The sequence below is a fragment of the Malaya genurostris genome, chromosome 3 (assembly GCF_030247185.1).
Source record: "Malaya genurostris strain Urasoe2022 chromosome 3, Malgen_1.1, whole genome shotgun sequence".
Classification (NCBI taxonomy): domain Eukaryota; kingdom Metazoa; phylum Arthropoda; class Insecta; order Diptera; family Culicidae; genus Malaya; species Malaya genurostris.
The window spans coordinates 69,450,307-69,467,569 of NC_080572.1; the positions used below are offsets into that span (position 1 = coordinate 69,450,307).

General features: G+C 37.5%; 1 protein-coding gene across 8 annotated transcripts in view; it reads left to right on the forward strand.

Annotated features, from left to right (window-relative positions):
* Nucleotides 1-7,819: 7,819 nt before the first annotated feature.
* Nucleotides 7,820-17,263, forward strand: part of LOC131437791 (uncharacterized) — a 123,788-nt gene continuing 114,344 nt past the window's right edge. For 3 of the 8 annotated variants that reach the window (XM_058607370.1, XM_058607371.1, XM_058607372.1), the window contains exon 1: nucleotides 7,821-8,234. The gene's annotated coding sequence lies outside the window, so the exon portion shown is untranslated. Of the gene's footprint in view, nucleotides 8,235-17,263 lie in introns of all 8 variants that reach the window. The other 5 variants (XM_058607373.1, XM_058607369.1, XM_058607368.1 and 2 more) reach the window with 5 other exon arrangements.

Below are 17,263 nucleotides of genomic sequence, written 5' to 3' on the forward strand. Positions count from 1 at the left end.
AAACAGATACGCCTTCCAGTTCATCTTCTAACGAAAACAATTTATTAATAGGTACATCGGCCAAATCATCTTCTTCTAATGGCAGTTACACTAGTGTAACAGGTAGACATCTGCCTATCAGTATTCCTTCAATGCCATTCGCTTGAAAAAACAAAGTCGATTTAGGCGATATAACGGAACATAAAATGATCTACCCACACGATCAACTTTTTCAAATCATCATCCCAATGAATTCGACTTCAACACTTTTTGAAGCTTTTCAAATTGGATGGCAATTTGCAAATAATATTAAAATGAATTTAAAATTCAACAGTGATGTTAAATAATTATTTCAATATTTTAAATTGGAATGCTCGATCTTTAAAATCGAGTGAAGATGAAGTTTTTAATTTTCTCAAATTTGAATCATTACATTATCAAAGCTAGAAATCTCTCAGTTCAGAAAGCTCAAACTAAATTAAATTCTCCTATCATCGATGATAATCTTCAACTGTTCATTCGATTGAAGAATGTTCGTCGACGACAATATCAACGTTCTTGTGATCCTGCTATGAAAAACATAGTTGAGGATTTACAAAAACAAATTAAACATAGATTTACTCTTTTGCGAAATGAAAATTTCGCTAAAAAAGTTGAACAAATTAAACCATATTCCAAACCTTTCTGGAAACTTTCTAAGGTTCTTACGAAACCTGAGAAATCAATTTCTGCTCTCAAGGAAGGAATTCAAATACTTCTTACAAATGGCGAAAAAGCTCAAAAACTTGCTCAGCAGTTCGACGCAGTATCCACAATTTTAATTTGAACGTTGTGAGTCCTATTGAAAATGAACTCACTGAAATATGATCATATTTCAACACAAGTGTTATTACCAAATGACATTATTGAAGGCTCCTAGTAATGATGGAATTTTTAATATTCTTATTAAAAATCTTCCCGATGTTGCCTTGAGACTTTTGGTTAAAATTTTCAACAAGATTTTTTCATTAGCTTACTTCCCAAAAAGATGGAAAAACGCTAAAGTAAATCCTATCCTCAAACTTGATAAAAAATCCAGCAGAAACATGAAGTTATCGACCAATTAGCTTACTTTCTTCTATCAGTAAACTTTTTGAAAAAATATCTTGTTGAGAATGATGTCTCATATAAATGAGAATTCAATTTTTTTTACCAGAGCAGTTTGGATTTCGTCATGAACATTCAACTACTCATCAACTTGTCAGAGTAACGAACATGATAAAATCAAAAATATCTTCTGGGTTGTCCACTGGAGTTGCTCTTCTCGACATAGAAAAAGCATTCGACAGTGTTTGGCACAAACTTTTAATAGCAAAAATGTCTGATTTTCAGTTTCCTATTTATTTGATCAAAATGATTCAAAATTATTTAATTGATCGTACTCTTCAGGTTAGCTATCATAATTGTAAATCTGAATTGCTACCCGTACGAGCCGGTGTTCCGCAATCTTGTATAATATTTTCACTTCTGATCTTTCAAATTTACCTGTTGGTTGTCAGAAATCGCTATTCTGTGATCAGAATCTCTGCTACATAAGTACCAAGGCTCATTTAGGTGGGCAAAAACTGGTCCCGCGACAACCTTTTCTCATGCCTATCCAAGCTAATACACAAAATCGGCATTTATCTGTATGATCCGTGAATTATCGGTATTGTGGGAGGACATATCTGTATTGCGGTATAGAGGTCAAAAATTGGTATAAATACCGAGAAATCGGTATACCTGGTAACGTTGCCCGGAGGGTCGAGTGTCATATAACATTCGATTCAGTTCGTCGAGCACGTAAAATGTCTGTACGTGTGCGTGTATGTAACATTTTTTTGCACTCATTTTTCTCGGAGATAGCTGAACTAATGCAAAACTTAGATTTAAAGGAAAGGTCTTGTAACCCCACACAAAGTTCCTGAATTTTTATCGAATCCGACTTCCGGTTCCGGAATTACAGCGCAAAAAAATTAAAATAAGTGCACTCACTTTTCTCAGAGACGGCTGAACCGATTCTCACAAAATTGGATTCAAATGAAAGGTACTATTATCCCATACAAAGCTCCAGAATTTTATTTTGATCCGACTTCCGATTCCGGAGTTACAGGATGATTATTGAAAAAATTCTTAATTCTAATTACTTCCTCAGTGTTCTCAGAGGTGGCGTGACCGATTCCAATAAGCTTAGATACAAATAACAGGTTGTCCCATACAAAACTACCAAATTTCATCCGGATCAGACTTCCGGTTCCGGAATTATGTAGTGAAGTGTGTTAAAAATTGGATACCGTTACTTGAAGTGGCGAAACAAAACACTTAAAATTGTTTTTCTTAACTTGCCTATAAACTATTCCAATCGGTAGTCATTGTCGGTAGACGGCCAAACATTAATTTGGCTATCCTGGCTCCCGGTCTCAGGTTCCGGAAGTACCGGAAATAGCGGTCAGATATATTTCAAAATGGAGCTCACTCACTTTTCTCAACGATGATTTGACCGATTTCCACCAACTTAGATTCAAATGAAAGGTCTCACGCTCCCATACGGAATTCCTGAATTTCATCCGGATCCAACTTCCGGTTCAGAGGTTATAGGGTAAAGTGTGTTGAATATTGTACACCGTCACTTAAACTGGCGGAACAAAACCGTGAAAAATGTTGTAAACTGGGCTCAAAATCCTTATTCCTAATCTTAGGCTGGAATGAAAGGTCTTATGTTCCTACCGAAAATTACTGCATGTTTTCGGATACAACAAACATTCAAATCGTCATTTAGAGTGCGGTGGCAAAAAATAAAATATATGTATAAAATCTTCAAAATTTGAATAAAAACTAGTAGAGTTTGTACGTCATGTTAGTCGGCCTTCATGTTAGTTGGCCGTACGAACCGACTTCGATTATACCGGTTCTCGGGTTCCGGTGCCGGAAGTGCATATAATAGTGAACCCACTTCCTTTTTTTAAGAATAACCTACGCGAGCAAAGTATTGTTTCATTCTGTATGTTATACTAGTTCATGCACAAGCAATCCCTTGGTTGGTTCAAAAATCGAAAAGAAAATTTTTGAATAGAATACCACAATATTATACATGAGAAAGGCATCATTACACCACTAGGTGGATTAAAACAGGTTCAGGTTTTTTTTCATAAACTCAATTTAATGATCACATAGAACTAAATTATCAACACTTGAACCAAAAATAAACATATTATACTTTTTTTGGGCGATTCTACGAATTCTGACCTAGTTGCAGTTGGAACTTGGTTCAATTTTACTTCAAGCGAAAACGTCATAAAACTGCGAGGAAGGAAAACCCAGCCTATGTTTCGACACAAGAACTGGTTTGGTTCGAATAATTTCAATTATTAAAATAGCGCATCATTCAAAGCCAATGAAATCACTTCAACATTTATAGAAAATCCTGTCAACACAAATAGTAGCAATTATCACGTTGAGCCATTCGGAGGTAGTTATACTTTGATCATACATTTTATCTTTCGAGTACTATTTACTGTCGGTAAGCAAACAATTTGGTGGCTCTTTAAAAATGTGAATTTTTAAGATTCATTTAAAGAAAAATAATCACTTCTTTAAGTTGAAAATATATGAAAATATCTTGAGATCGTGATTGAAACAATCTCGTAACATTACTTAAAGCTTGCTTCATTTTGCATTGGAACAAACTTTTGCTGATATTGTTGCGCTCTTGGTGGACGGATATGGAAGTTCTTGGCGCTCACGTGTCAGGAATTTTGTCAGCTTCACGTATAATTTTTGACATTCCGCAAATCGACTACTCTTTGTAAAAAACCATCATGGAAGCCGAAAGAAGTGAAAAAATTGTGCACAGTTTTTTGGAAAATCCATTGTGGTCTGAATCTAGGCTATCTAAACAGCTGATTTTGCCCAAAAATACCGCGTGGCCCAAAAATATGGCGCGTTATCAAACGGTATAAGGAAACATTGACGACGATTCGGAAGCCTCAAGCCAATCGTCGGAGTGGAACTGTCGACCGGAAACTGCGTGGTAAGATTTTGAAGGCGATTAAGAGGAATCCTAATCTGTCGGACCGTGATTTGGCAAGAAAATTCGGTGCTGCCATAGTACCGTGAGGAGAACTCGACTCCGGGAAGGAATCAAGTCGTATCGAGCTAGCAAACAGCCAAATCGGACCATAAAACAGAATAGTGTGGTCAAAATTCGTGCTCGGAAACTATAAGACCAGGTGCTGACCAAGTTCGACGGGTGTCTTCTGATGGACGATGAAACCTATGTCAAGGCTGACTTCGGGCAAATCCCAGGTCAAAAATTTTACTTGACAACGGCTCGGGGAATGTTCCAGCCAAATTTAAATTTGGTTTTGCCGACAAATTTGCAAGAAAATTTATGATTTGGCAGGGCATTTGCAGCTGTGGCAAAAAAAGGAAAGTTTTCGTTACAAATAAAATAATTATATCGGAACTATATCAAAAAGAGTGTCTCCAAAAACGAATTTTGCCGTTCATTCGATCCCACCATCCCGTTATGTTTTGGCCAGATTTGGCAAGCTGTCATTACAGCAAAGTCGTTCAAGAATAGTATGCAGAGAAAGGGGTCCAGTTTGTTCCGAAAAACCTTAACCCACCCAACTGCCCCCAGTTCCGCCCTATTGAGAAATACAGGAAAGTTTCGAGAATTCCTTCGAAACCGTGACGAATAATTTTATCCGTTCTACCTTTTTTATATATATATATAAAATAGGTATAGAATTCGCTCAAACTTTCGAAAAATTTTCCGAGATCCGGAGGGCCGAATGTCATATACCAATCGATTCAGCTCGACGAACTGAGCAAATGTCTGTCTGTGTGTGTATGTGTGTGTGTCTGTATGTGTGTTGTCAACTAAGAGGTCGAGATCTCAGAGATGGCTGGACCGATTTTGATCAAACTAGTCGCAAATGAAAGGTCTCCCCGTCACCCAAAACGCTATTGAATGGTTTTGAGATAGGATGTTTACTTTTTGAGTTATACGGAGTTTTATGTCAAAATTTTCAGTTTTTGACAGTATCTGTCACAATTGACCTTGAAAACAGAATATGTTTTTAGACTTAGATTCCGCACGGTAATAGCTATCCAACAAGCCATAGATTGTTAAAATCCGTCCATTTTTAACGGAGATATCGCAATTTTTGTGTAAGCGACTTTTCCCCCTATTCCAGCAGTAGAAGTTTTGAGCGCTGTATGGCAAATAAATGCTTGGGAGGAACGTAAACACGATTTTTATACTGTTACATACAATTGTTTCTAAGTACCAAAAAGACTGTGTACAGCATCCTTTTTCATGACATTTTACCTCGGACCGATTTTAGCACGATTCGTTTTTGGCAACATAATCGTTCGAATATGACATATGTAAACTAGATGATGGCATCATTTTCGAGTTGAAAGTAATTCCATAATTATATTGTTTCAAACTACTTAGAGCAATAAATGCTGGAAGAACATAACACCCATATACCATTCGAATCAGTTCGTCGCGATCAGCTAATGCGTGTGTGGTAATAATTTCAAAATAAATAATTTCACTCAGTTTTTTTCGGAGACTACTCAACCGTTTTCTACAAACTCAGATCCATATGAAAAGTCGTATGCTTCCAAACAAGGTTCCTGAATTATGTTTGGTTTCAACCTCTAGTTCCGGAACTACAGGATGATATGTGAAACGAAATTAAAATTGTGTAACTCATTTTTCTCGTAGAAAACTGAACCGATCTAAGATTCAAATGAAATCTAAGAATCATCTAAGATTTAAATGAAAAGTTTTAATATTCTATAAAACATATTACTTTTCTGTCAGATCCAACTTCCGGTTTCGGAGATACAGGATGATTAGTAAGCAAAGTCTTGGTATTTTATTCGTTTTGTGGAATTTGGTCTATCTGTTTCAACAGACTTCGAAGCCGATTCTTAGTGTACAGAATCATTGCATGGCTAGTACAATGGATCCTACAGACACTAAGAACCCTTCCACGTGGCCATACGAATCGGTTTGGGTTATGCTGGTTCCTGAATACCGGCTCTGGAAGTACATAAATTACCGTAAACTCTAAAGTGGAACTTACTTCGACATATCATGGAATGTTTAATCGATTGTCCCACTTTTAGATTCAAATTCGATCCGATTTGCAGTTTCGACATTACAGAGTAATGAGTGATTAAGATCTCAAATTGTCGCTTAAAACGACGGTCATTAAAATAGTGTCATGAAAACTGAAAAACCGAAGAATATTCATGCGAACAACACATGCGGATTGTAAAAAAAAAGATATCATCTCACTGCTAGGTGGATTAATCACGTTTTTTTAAGAATAACCTACGCGAGCAAAGTATTGTTTCATTCTGTATGTTATACTAGTTCATGCACAAGCAATTCCTTGGTTGGTTCAAAAATCGAAAAGAAAAATTTTGAATCGAATACCACAATATTATACATGAGAAAGGCATCATTACACCATTAGGTGGATTAAAACAGGTTTTTTTTCATAAACTCAATTTAATGATCACATAGAACTAAATTATCAACACTTGAACAAAAAATAAACATATTATACTTTTTTTGGGCGATTTTACGAATTCTGACCTAGTTGCAGTTGGAACTTGGTTCAATTTTACTTCAAGCGAAAACGTCATAAAACTGCGAGGAAGGAAAACCCAGCCTATGTTTCGACACAAGAACTGGTTTGGTTCGAATTATTTTAATTATTAAACTAGCGCATCATTCAAAGCCAATGAAATCACTTCAACATTTATAGAAAATCCTGTCAACACAAATAGTAGCAATTATCACGTTGAGCAATTCGGAGTTAGTTATACTTTGATCATACATTTTATCTTTCGAGTACTATTTACTGTCGGTAAGCAAACAATTTGGTGGCTCTTTAAAGATGTGGATTTTTGAGATTCATTTTAAGAAAAATAATCACTTCTTTGGGTTGAAAATATATGAAAATAGTTTGAGATCGTGATCGAAACAATCTCGTAACATTACTTATAATAATTGTTTGGATTGATTCTGTAAGTCTGAAAAAGTCTGACCGGTGACCTGATCGTGTCCGGAATCAGTCTGGCTTAGCAGCTTGAAGGTGTTTTAAATACCGCAATGAGCTCCGCACTGGACAGATGCAAAACTTTGAAACCGCTCATACTCGCATGCATTGGTGCAAATTCTGAGCACGTGGTCGCCGAGCATTCGTCTGCTCTGTTCTCTCCAATCACCAGGAGCAGTCTGATAGGAATAATACGAACAGCATGACTGCACGGCTAAACGTGTTCTGGCTGAAAGAATACGCGCCCAAACGGCACATACCTGCGCGGAAGATCTGCGGAAAACGAAAGTTCCAAATGTAATGCTTGAAGTGCATACAAACTACTGTTGGGTTACGCATACATGACTGAGCAGCACAGAAGGAAAAAATACTAGGAAGAAGGAAGAGGCAAGGGACCTCGCCGTAAATGCCGGTATTCTGACTGGGGAACCCTTCGTGTTTTCATCGATTCCTCTGTGCACTCCATTCGGTTGGATAGATTGGTCGCCAGACCTGATGGTGTCCTGAATGGATGGTAGAGCGAGAGGACATGAGCACCAACACAACGACGGGTACGGGCGCAAAACTATCGGCGCACTCGCACATGCTTCCGGGCGAACACGTTGGCCAGGATACCGACGGCATAGTGAATAGAACCTGAACTGTCATTCAACTCACCTCACCATATGAGTACGAACCGTCAGACAGAGCGGACGTGTTAGGTAACGAACTCCGTTTGATTTCCGGAGCTCGCATAGATTCTAGTTTAGCTCAAGTAGGAAAAATTGTATGATTTCGCTGCACGTTTCGGAACTGAAATCGGTTCTAAATTCAACCAATAAAGAAAAAAAAGGTGAAACCTAGTTTTTGGATTATCAAAATTTAACTAACCAGTGACTAACCGGTTGTCAGTGAGAATATCTGCAATAACGAACAAACAGTGATAAAGGGATGCAATTTGTGAATTCCGTGCCGAAGAGAAGAGGATTATGCAAGTTGCCATTCGCATGAACAAGGATAAAGTGCTCGATAGTGCAAACTCGAAAGTTTAAATTTTTTAAATTCTATGGAAGAACACTGTAAGCAGCTTGACCGCAAAGTACTTGGATTGCTTTGACCACATGTTAAACGGAAGGATACTGCAAGCCGTAAGCAGCCAAACCCCAAAAGGTAAGTGCGATTGTGTGTAGTCATTTGCAAATTCTTCAAATATTTACTCGCATCAAATTGCCAATTATCATGTGTAGGAACCTGGCCCCAACCAGTTGTGATGTTATTATTAATTTGCACTTTTGCGCTGACAAGACTCTGGTCCGATCTTATGGTCCTAACTGCAAGGGCAACCAACCATCTGGTGGAGGCATGCACTGTTCGCATAAAATTAAAAAAATGTTTATGAAATATTCAACCTAAAACCTGCCCCTTTCGCCGATGCGGGCACGGAAACGGCTATAAGTTTCTTAGGAGAACGAGCACCAATTACTCGTTGCCGACACATTAATGAGAATGTAGATGAAATGAAACCTTGTAATGAAATTCCGTACCCGCCCGTCATGGTTAAAACCAACTTCCAGATGTGGGTTGTTGTTTGCTAGTTCGAAAGTTCCGAGTCATTTGACGATCATTTGTTGCCGGGCTTTCCGCCCTCTCAATAGGGTCCGGAATCAAACTGATTGCCGAAGCAAAGCGGATTAGACAAGATTAATTGGGAATGTTTTGATCGTAGGATGCGATCTGCTTGCTATCATAACGCTAGGATGCGTCAATTAATTGAATAAATCTAACAGTGGGTGGTCCTGGGGAACGGCACCACGGAGCAGGGATTTAAATATTTCCCTGCATTTTTCGTGTGGCTAAAGGTGCCGAAATTACCAAGGATTCAGATAGCGACAGCCAGTTTACAGCGGCAATGACTTACATGTTTTGTTGCTACTGTGTCCTGATGATGATGATCTCGCCAGGGAACCCCTGTCGAAAAATTGGCTACGGGTTGGCGCAGCAACCAAGTATCCTAGGATACTGCTAGATTGCTGTTGTTATCGACTGACGAATGAAAAAAAAAACATGGGTAAAAAGTACATCATTAGGCTAATCTGATGGTCCCGTAGTATTTTTTTTTGTTTGTTAGTTTTGTCCGTTATGTATGTGATTTTTACCAAGAGGTACCCAGAAATGTTGACGGAACATATGCAAAGCATTGGTTTCGATGTATGAAATTTGCTGGCAAAAACGCATAAAAATTTACGAGCCTACCCTCATTGCGACCACGGTACTGCCACTTGAAGAGGTATTATTTTTTTCTATATTTCAACGAATGTCGGTCTATTCAGATGTATTACTTTTCCATTGGATCGTGGAAATGGATTGCAAACGGTAGCTAATAATAGAATAATTCGAGAAAAGACTGGTACTAGAATTGCGTTCAGTCTAGAAATGCTGAAATAAAAAGTCAACACAGTTAAGTCTTTAATTCCAAATATACTGAATCACCCTGTATAATGATACTGAATATTTGTTAATAAAAAGTTTACTCATTATCAATTAAAGTGATCAATTTAATCAATTCCAAAGAAAATCATGTATCGTTTTCTAGAAGTAATTCTAGTAATAAAGACTGCACTCGAAAAAAATGCAACAGATTAAAAATAATCACCAAAAAAAAAATCACTTTAAATTGGATATTTTTGAAACTTTTAAGGAATAAAAAACACATATTAGCTATGTTTTTGCAAAGTTGGTTCATTCGACCCTCTCTCTTACAGTAAATGCCCGCACTTTGAACGTAATACTACATAAAAAAAATCTGTGCAACACTTGCGCCATCTTCCATCCTTGAAATGACCAATTTGACTCAAGACTGATTTTGAAAAAAAAAAGGTTGAAGGTATTGTTGCATGCACTTTGTTTGAGTCGTAACAGGTTGATTATAACGTCTCTTGAATTTATTTTTCAATATTTTATTTAAAACTTGTTATATTTATTTGGTTTTCTGGCTGTTTCGAAAACGAAGCAGCTACAAATGAAATACTGCAGATACATTTGCTTAGAGATTTTACCACCGAATGGCAACCAGCTTGTGCCAAGTGAACATAACAATTTTCTTATTTTTACGTTTCGTCTTCGACTCATCAGTGCATTAGCAGTTTAAGTTGAACTGCTGACGCCACCTAACGGCTCAGCGATAGTTAACCGCTAAGCAGACTTAAAGTTAATGCTTTTTGCACTCAAGTACTTTAGTAAAGACATGGTACCGTCTACTTCGTTACGTCTACTTAGCAGTCAATAGGTGGGATTAGCAGTTCAATATGAGTCACCAATGAGTCGCAATCGAAACGTTAAAATAAGCGCATACATTTGCTAAGATTGGAGTTTTTGACGGTGAATAGACATTCAAATACTTCTTTTACAGATCAAGACCAATAAAGTAGCTCGTCGTGACTGTTCTTCTAGACCTAACCGTTTTCAAGACACTTAGACAAAACAATTCAAAGAGCTCAGGTTTTTGTTGTAAGGTGACGGTTTTCTTTAAGGAGTGTATCGCTATCCAAAGATTTTTCTTTCAAATTATGATAAAAAACGATATATTATTCAAACTAAAAATTGATCCTTTATCGTACGAGGTTAAACTTGAGCATAAAGAAAACCGGATGAAATTTAAGTTATTCCATCCCGAATTTTCGTACCTTTGATCGAACACTCTTCATCAAGCTCCGGACAAGTGTTGCATCGCATTTTTTGGACGCTTGAGCTCAATTTTTTTTGAACTCCTGCATGTTCCCAGCTGCCTTACCAGTCTTCTTGAAGACCCTCTTCACGATTGCCCAGTAACGTTCGATGGGTCGAAGCTAAATCCGGCCAAAACAGTGGGGGTGTACTATACTTCTTATATAAAGGCAGCAATTTCTTCTGGAGTCACTCAGATCGATAGATTTCTGCATTTATAGTTCCGGTAGTGTAAAAAATGGCTGACTTCAAACCACAGGAACATATTGCTTGCCTTACCAGTACTTTTCGACCGAATTTCTCCACTTGAATCGACCTGTCCACATCGCTCACATCCTCCCCAACGACGAGAGTAAAGTATTGTGGACCTGGAAGGGTTTTTGAGTCCTCCTTTACATAAGTCTCATCGTCCATAAAAACTCATGCGTCCGGACACTGCAAAAGACGCGAACACAGTTTCCGGGCCCTTGTTGCTGCTCACTTCTTCTGTTCTACACTTTGGTTCGAGATTTTCTGCTTCGCCTGGTAATTTCGCCTCTTGATACGCTGGATCATTCCGACACTCGTTTCTGCTTTTTTGGCCAAATCTCGTATTGACATTGATTTGTTCTTCATGATTTGAGACATCACTTTCTGGTCCAGTTTCGGGTTGGAAGAACCGGGTTTTCTGCCTCTTCCTGGTAGCTATCCAAAGAATAGTGTTCCTCAAACTTATTAAAGATGGTTTTAACACTGGCATGAGGAGTTCCAAACCGCTTCGCCAATTTTCACATAGTAATACTCTTCTCACTTAGCCATGTGTCCAGAACCTTGATTTCCACTTCCTTTTCAATATGCGACATTTCAAGAACGCAGAATTTCAACTGCACAAACAAGTAAACAAACGAAAGCTAACAGCCAAACGCACAGCATGCTGTGATCTGAGCATAAAAAACCATCACAAATACATGCGCACAACACAAATGTATGTGGTTAGCTTATTTTCGATACACTTCTTAACTCGAAAATTGTTGACTAAAATTATACATGAGATAAAAAAAATTACCCAATAATGAAATTAAAAACAACGAATCCAAAAATTTCTACCTTTGACTTTCACTATTACAGGCTTTTACCAAACTTCAACTTTTGGATGAAAAATTGTCATCCAGTGACTACAATACTGATCTTTTTCACTTCTTCTACTTATCTTAAGTAATAACTTTTCTTATAGTGACCTTCCTCCTAGAAGGGATAGTTCTCGAGACATTGAGGCATGAGTTTTAAAGAGCATAGGTTTTTTGTTGAATTAATAAAGTTTTAACAGTAATTTGTATATTTTTAAAAGGCACTAATCAAACTTTCAAATGTCAAATGTCCATTTTAACTGCAGGTCTAAAATGGGAATATTGCAAAAAAAATCAATGATGCACTTTTTATAGTTCAAGTTTTTCCGTTAGTTTTCTATTTCTTGGAAAAGCTTTTAGTTTTATATTTCAGTGTATATTTTTTAGAGCGTCCGACGATTTACCGTAAATTTTTCCTAGACACATTTTTGTACGGTTAACAGTTTCCGAGTATAACCGATTTGAATGAAGTTAATGTGAGAAGAAGACTTGTGCAAAGTTTTGTCCAAATCGAAGTGCATGAAATCTGATTACCTATTAGGAATTCTCGGAATTGTTTGTGTAACATAAACAATAACATTTTCTTCATTGAATTACTACAAAAATTCGTTCAGAAATAGGATACTCAAAAAAACCGCACCCTGCTAGGTGAACCAGTTGTACCGACTGTCAACAGTAACTGCCAAGCACTTTTGTTTTTTTTTTCTCTCTCTCTCACTCTTTCTCTCGATACGACCTGCGCACTTCATCGAGTCGTGGTGGTGGTGCCGTGATCGAACCGGCTGCTAATGAGATAGTAACCCGTTTCCCGTAGTCCTTCCGGCTTGCGGTTACCCAACAACAATGCAACCCTCTCCGGAATGATCCTTATCCCGAACGTCACCGATGATGTGGCGGTGGCGGTGGAAGCGGTAGACCGAACAACCAGCGCAAAGGGGTAAGCAGTGCGCATGTAATCTCTCAAGTGTCCACTTTCGCGTTTTCCACTGCCGGACCGCTCCCGTCCAAACTCGGTCGCACCCCTAAGATCCGGGCGGAGAAAGTTTGCGATACGAACACATTAGATTCGCGTTCGTTGCCTGGGTGAAAGTCAAAAGAAGCCCAGTCGACCACCACCATATGGCCAGTCTTTGGTCGCGCTAGTGTCCGTTCTAACACGGTGTTATCGCTAGGGGTGAAATTCTAAGGATCATAAATTTTCTACGTCTTTTTTATTTTATTTTACGTTGATTGCCCGTCCAGAAAGTCGGACGAGCAGTACGGTTACTTCATTGGTTCCGCACTTTCTCCGATTAAAAGAAAGATGTATGAGCTACCAACAGCAGGAAAGGTCAACCCAGTGGAGGTCAAGCGCGTTCGTAACAACAGGGGAATAGATCGCGCTTTCGCCCGGAGATGCTGGTAAGAATTGCGTTCTGTTGAGGGGAAAGTCATCTCAGGAGGTTTCGAAGAAACCACCGCGCACTCAACTTTGGTCATCACCTTTATCGCGCGTGTTGATTTATGGTAATTGATGATTTTCTTCTCCCATGCGGTCCATCTTGGAAAAAAAAGAAAAGAACCGCTGCCGTTGATATCCTGGTGGAAGGGACCGGCGCGCACGGATCAACAACGCTCTAGCCGGTAAGTAGATCCACAAACATAGCCTTTGTTGCCAAACCCCTTTGCCTGTGCCATTCAATTGTTTCACGGTGTCTTGTTCAGTACAAATTTTATTACTTTACGGCAGAGCAATTGTTTTTGACCCCCGGTTGCAACACACGAAGACTGAATGATGGACATATTTATTGATCGATAAATTTTAAGATTAAGCAAATTTCGGAACGTGCAGCGGAATAAGCTGGGATAAAAACAAACCAGAAGTAAAGTGGGGGAAAAGCTCTGTCTCTGCTCGAATGTTTAGAACAAGCCATGGAAAAATTCGATTCGCTTAAATTGTGTAGCAGCAATTGAAAGTGTTTCAATTTAATTGAAATATTGCTATGCGCTGCAAGCCGCTGATAGAGGGTGATTATTGTGATTAATAATCACCCTATTGTTGTGCGAGTTCAAACGGAGCAATAATTGACGATTATGTATTCACCGATATTTGCCAGGACAATTGAAAAAGAATCCGCTGGGCTTCAAAAGCAAATTTCCATAAGAATAGCGGCAGTTCGGAAGGTGCATCCATTCAATGCAATCGATTATTGGTACCGATTTGCTAATGGCATGGTGAAGATTTTTTTCCAGTTCGATCGCACTGCGATTAAAAAAAATTCTTTCGAACGTTGCACCTTTTTTTCAGTCTAGGGTTGCCACCTCGGACGTTCCACGGCAGCAATTATATTGAAAGAAAAATATTCGGCAATTGAATATGGATGCATTGATAGTTTTCTGACAGATGAAATCATACTATTGTTAGTCTCGTTTTGAAACTAACCAGAGTTCTAAAAACAAGAAGGTTAACCATGCGTGAGAGATGCGCCTTGTTTTGCTGGTTGATTCCGTTCGCTTCGGCAAGTTTCCGGCTGATGGGTAATGCAACTTACTCTTGAAGAAGTTTCATATCCTGCAAACAGATCGTGCTATTTACAATTTCGAAATGAGATTTGAATGCTGTTTCTTAATCTATACGAACTCTTTCATTGCTAGTTCTAGCTTTCTGTCTCCAAGCTGGAAATGTTCAATGAATATTAAAGTGAAAACCAATTGTGCACAATGTATTGAGTTTAAAACACAGTGAAGCTATTCATCAAATAAAGAAATGAACAATTTTTTGTTCTCTCATAAAACGTTATTTTTTTTAAGGGCAAAATCGCAAAGGAACCCAAAGAAACGTGGGCTTGTGAATTTAAAATTGAAATGGAATTAAAAATGTCATCAGTCACAAATTAGGTTCAACATACTTTGCTGTATAAAGTTTATTCAATATAATTAATTTATAAAATTATGCGATTATAGTTGTAATATAGTTTATTAAATATAAATAATTTTATGATATTAATGTCTTACTTTCGTCGACTTACACAAACGCCTTGAAAGAATTGAATGATTTTGTTTAGCAATCCACAATTCCATTACCAGCAAAGAAAAAAAAATTTATTTTTTTTTATAATAATTTGTGGTGAATTTTTAAAAGCAAATGACAAACAAAAAGCGATTTTTTTTGCTACAAGTTCAAGTAGCAACTTATAGTTGACGTTTTCTTGTTCAGTTTCTTGCATGGTGAAAGTTCGGTGATTCGAAAAGTCACCGACAATTCAATGAATATACTTACTGTGTAGAATTTCTAAGATATTCGATAGAAACCCTGATTCAATCACTTCCAGTAACATTCTTGCAGCTTCAAATTTCAAATTTTTTTGTCGTGAATACGACTTACTTTACTATGGGGTGCCTTTTCAAAGTGTACCCTCTGAGAGAGTGATAAGTTTTTGATCGTGAATATTTCTTGTTGTATCTAACGAATCAACATAATTTTTGCTACATGCCATCGGAAATATGATCACAATTTTATGATAAAACTTTCAGCTGTGTGACATAATCTTAAATCATTCAAAATTAAACTTTTCGGAAATGTTTGGTATAAACGAGTATCAAAGAGGATAATTTATAAGGCGCGTTAGCCTTTCTCGTATTTTTAAAGCTCATAGCTCAGTGATCTGTGAAAAGATTTATATAATCTAACTACCAATAGAATCAAATCAGCCGTTCTAATGGCTCGTTCTAAAGTTTTCTAAAGAACTATTAGGATATCTTCTTCGCAAATCGAAGGTAAAAATCCTCAGTTTAGTGCAAATCTAGAACTGTTTGATTAGATGTGTGCACTTTTCACTGTGAAATTCACAGTAATCGAGATCAAGTGAAGCCTTCTTTCTTTTTGCGAAAAATGTTCCAGAGTATAATATCGTAGAGAATTACACAATTTGACCCTTCTGAATGCAAGAAACGGATCCCTACAGCATTTTGATAGTTTCTTTCAATGAAATGCAAATCCGAAATGAAATAATCGAAATTAAAATTCTTTATGCTACTATTTTTATAGCCCTTAGGAACGCCCATTAGTGAAAAAGCTACAAACGAAATCAGGTAAAAACAAACCTCTCAACAAAAATTGGATCAGTTTGGATTCTATCGCCACTGCGAACAGATGTATTTTGTGTCGTTTGCAAAGCTAGTTTCGCTTCTGACAAGAGCGATCACGTCACAGCTGCTAGTCGTTTGCATTGGTGGAAAAACAAGGAAAAGGGGACAACGATGGAGGGCATCACACAAAACTAACCATTCTAATGGCTCTAAAAGTTTTCTAAAGAACTATTAGGATTTCTTCTTCGCAAATCGAAGGTAAATATCCTCAGTTTAGTGCAAATCAAGAACAGTTTAATTAGATTTGTGCACTTTTCGTTGTGTAAAATTCACAGTAATCGAGATCAAGTAAAGGCTACTTTGTTTTTGCTAAAAACTGTGAAAAAGGGGAATGCTTGCATAATTTATACAATTGATCAGCTAATTGATATTCGGAAGTGTTAAGGAACATGTCAGTTGTTTTCGTATTCACGACATCCAGTTATGTCTCTGACATTACCCACCCGCCTTTTTATTAAATGCTTGACACTAGTTGTAAATTGTTGAAAAAACATTTCAAACGGCCATGTTATGACATTGATCCATGTGATAAAGCTTTAGTTTTATGTTCGAAGCATACGATATCAAGATGTCTACATTTAAGATTAAAATGTGATGACATATGATTGAGGCATTTGACGACACACTTTACATTTATGCGCTAAATTTTTGAAACGCAAACGAAGCGTTCTTGATGTCTTAGTTGGTCTAGAAAGTTAAAATGTCAATTTTTAGCAGTGCAGACTATACCGTGAAAAATTGTCGGTCGTTAAAAACCACAGTGGCAAGCTTTCCGCTGGAACCGCACAGGACACACCATATTTAAGGTTAAATTCCACACATGTTGATTCTGGATATAAAAAAACACAAACGCAAGTGCACTTCGGATGCGCGTTTGGCTATACTGATGCGGAGTCGGCGTCGATTTGCAACTGTTGGATTCACATTTTTACACCACACGGGTAAAAATCCATTGATTAAAAATCATGAAATCATGAATCACGTTTATCTTGAATAATAAGTCATGTTTTCATGAGCAAAATGATTGGTATCATGAACAATAACACATATTTCATGCAAATGTTCTTGATATCAATTATTTTGCTTATGAAATTTCATGAAAAGGCATGGTTCATGATTTCATGATTGAAAAATCATGGAACCGGTAATAGATTTTTATCCGTGCAGAAACCTGATTGTGCGCTCGGGAAATAGCCAAAGACGGCTTGAACACTCCGAAGCCTGCTAGTAATGCTCAAGTTT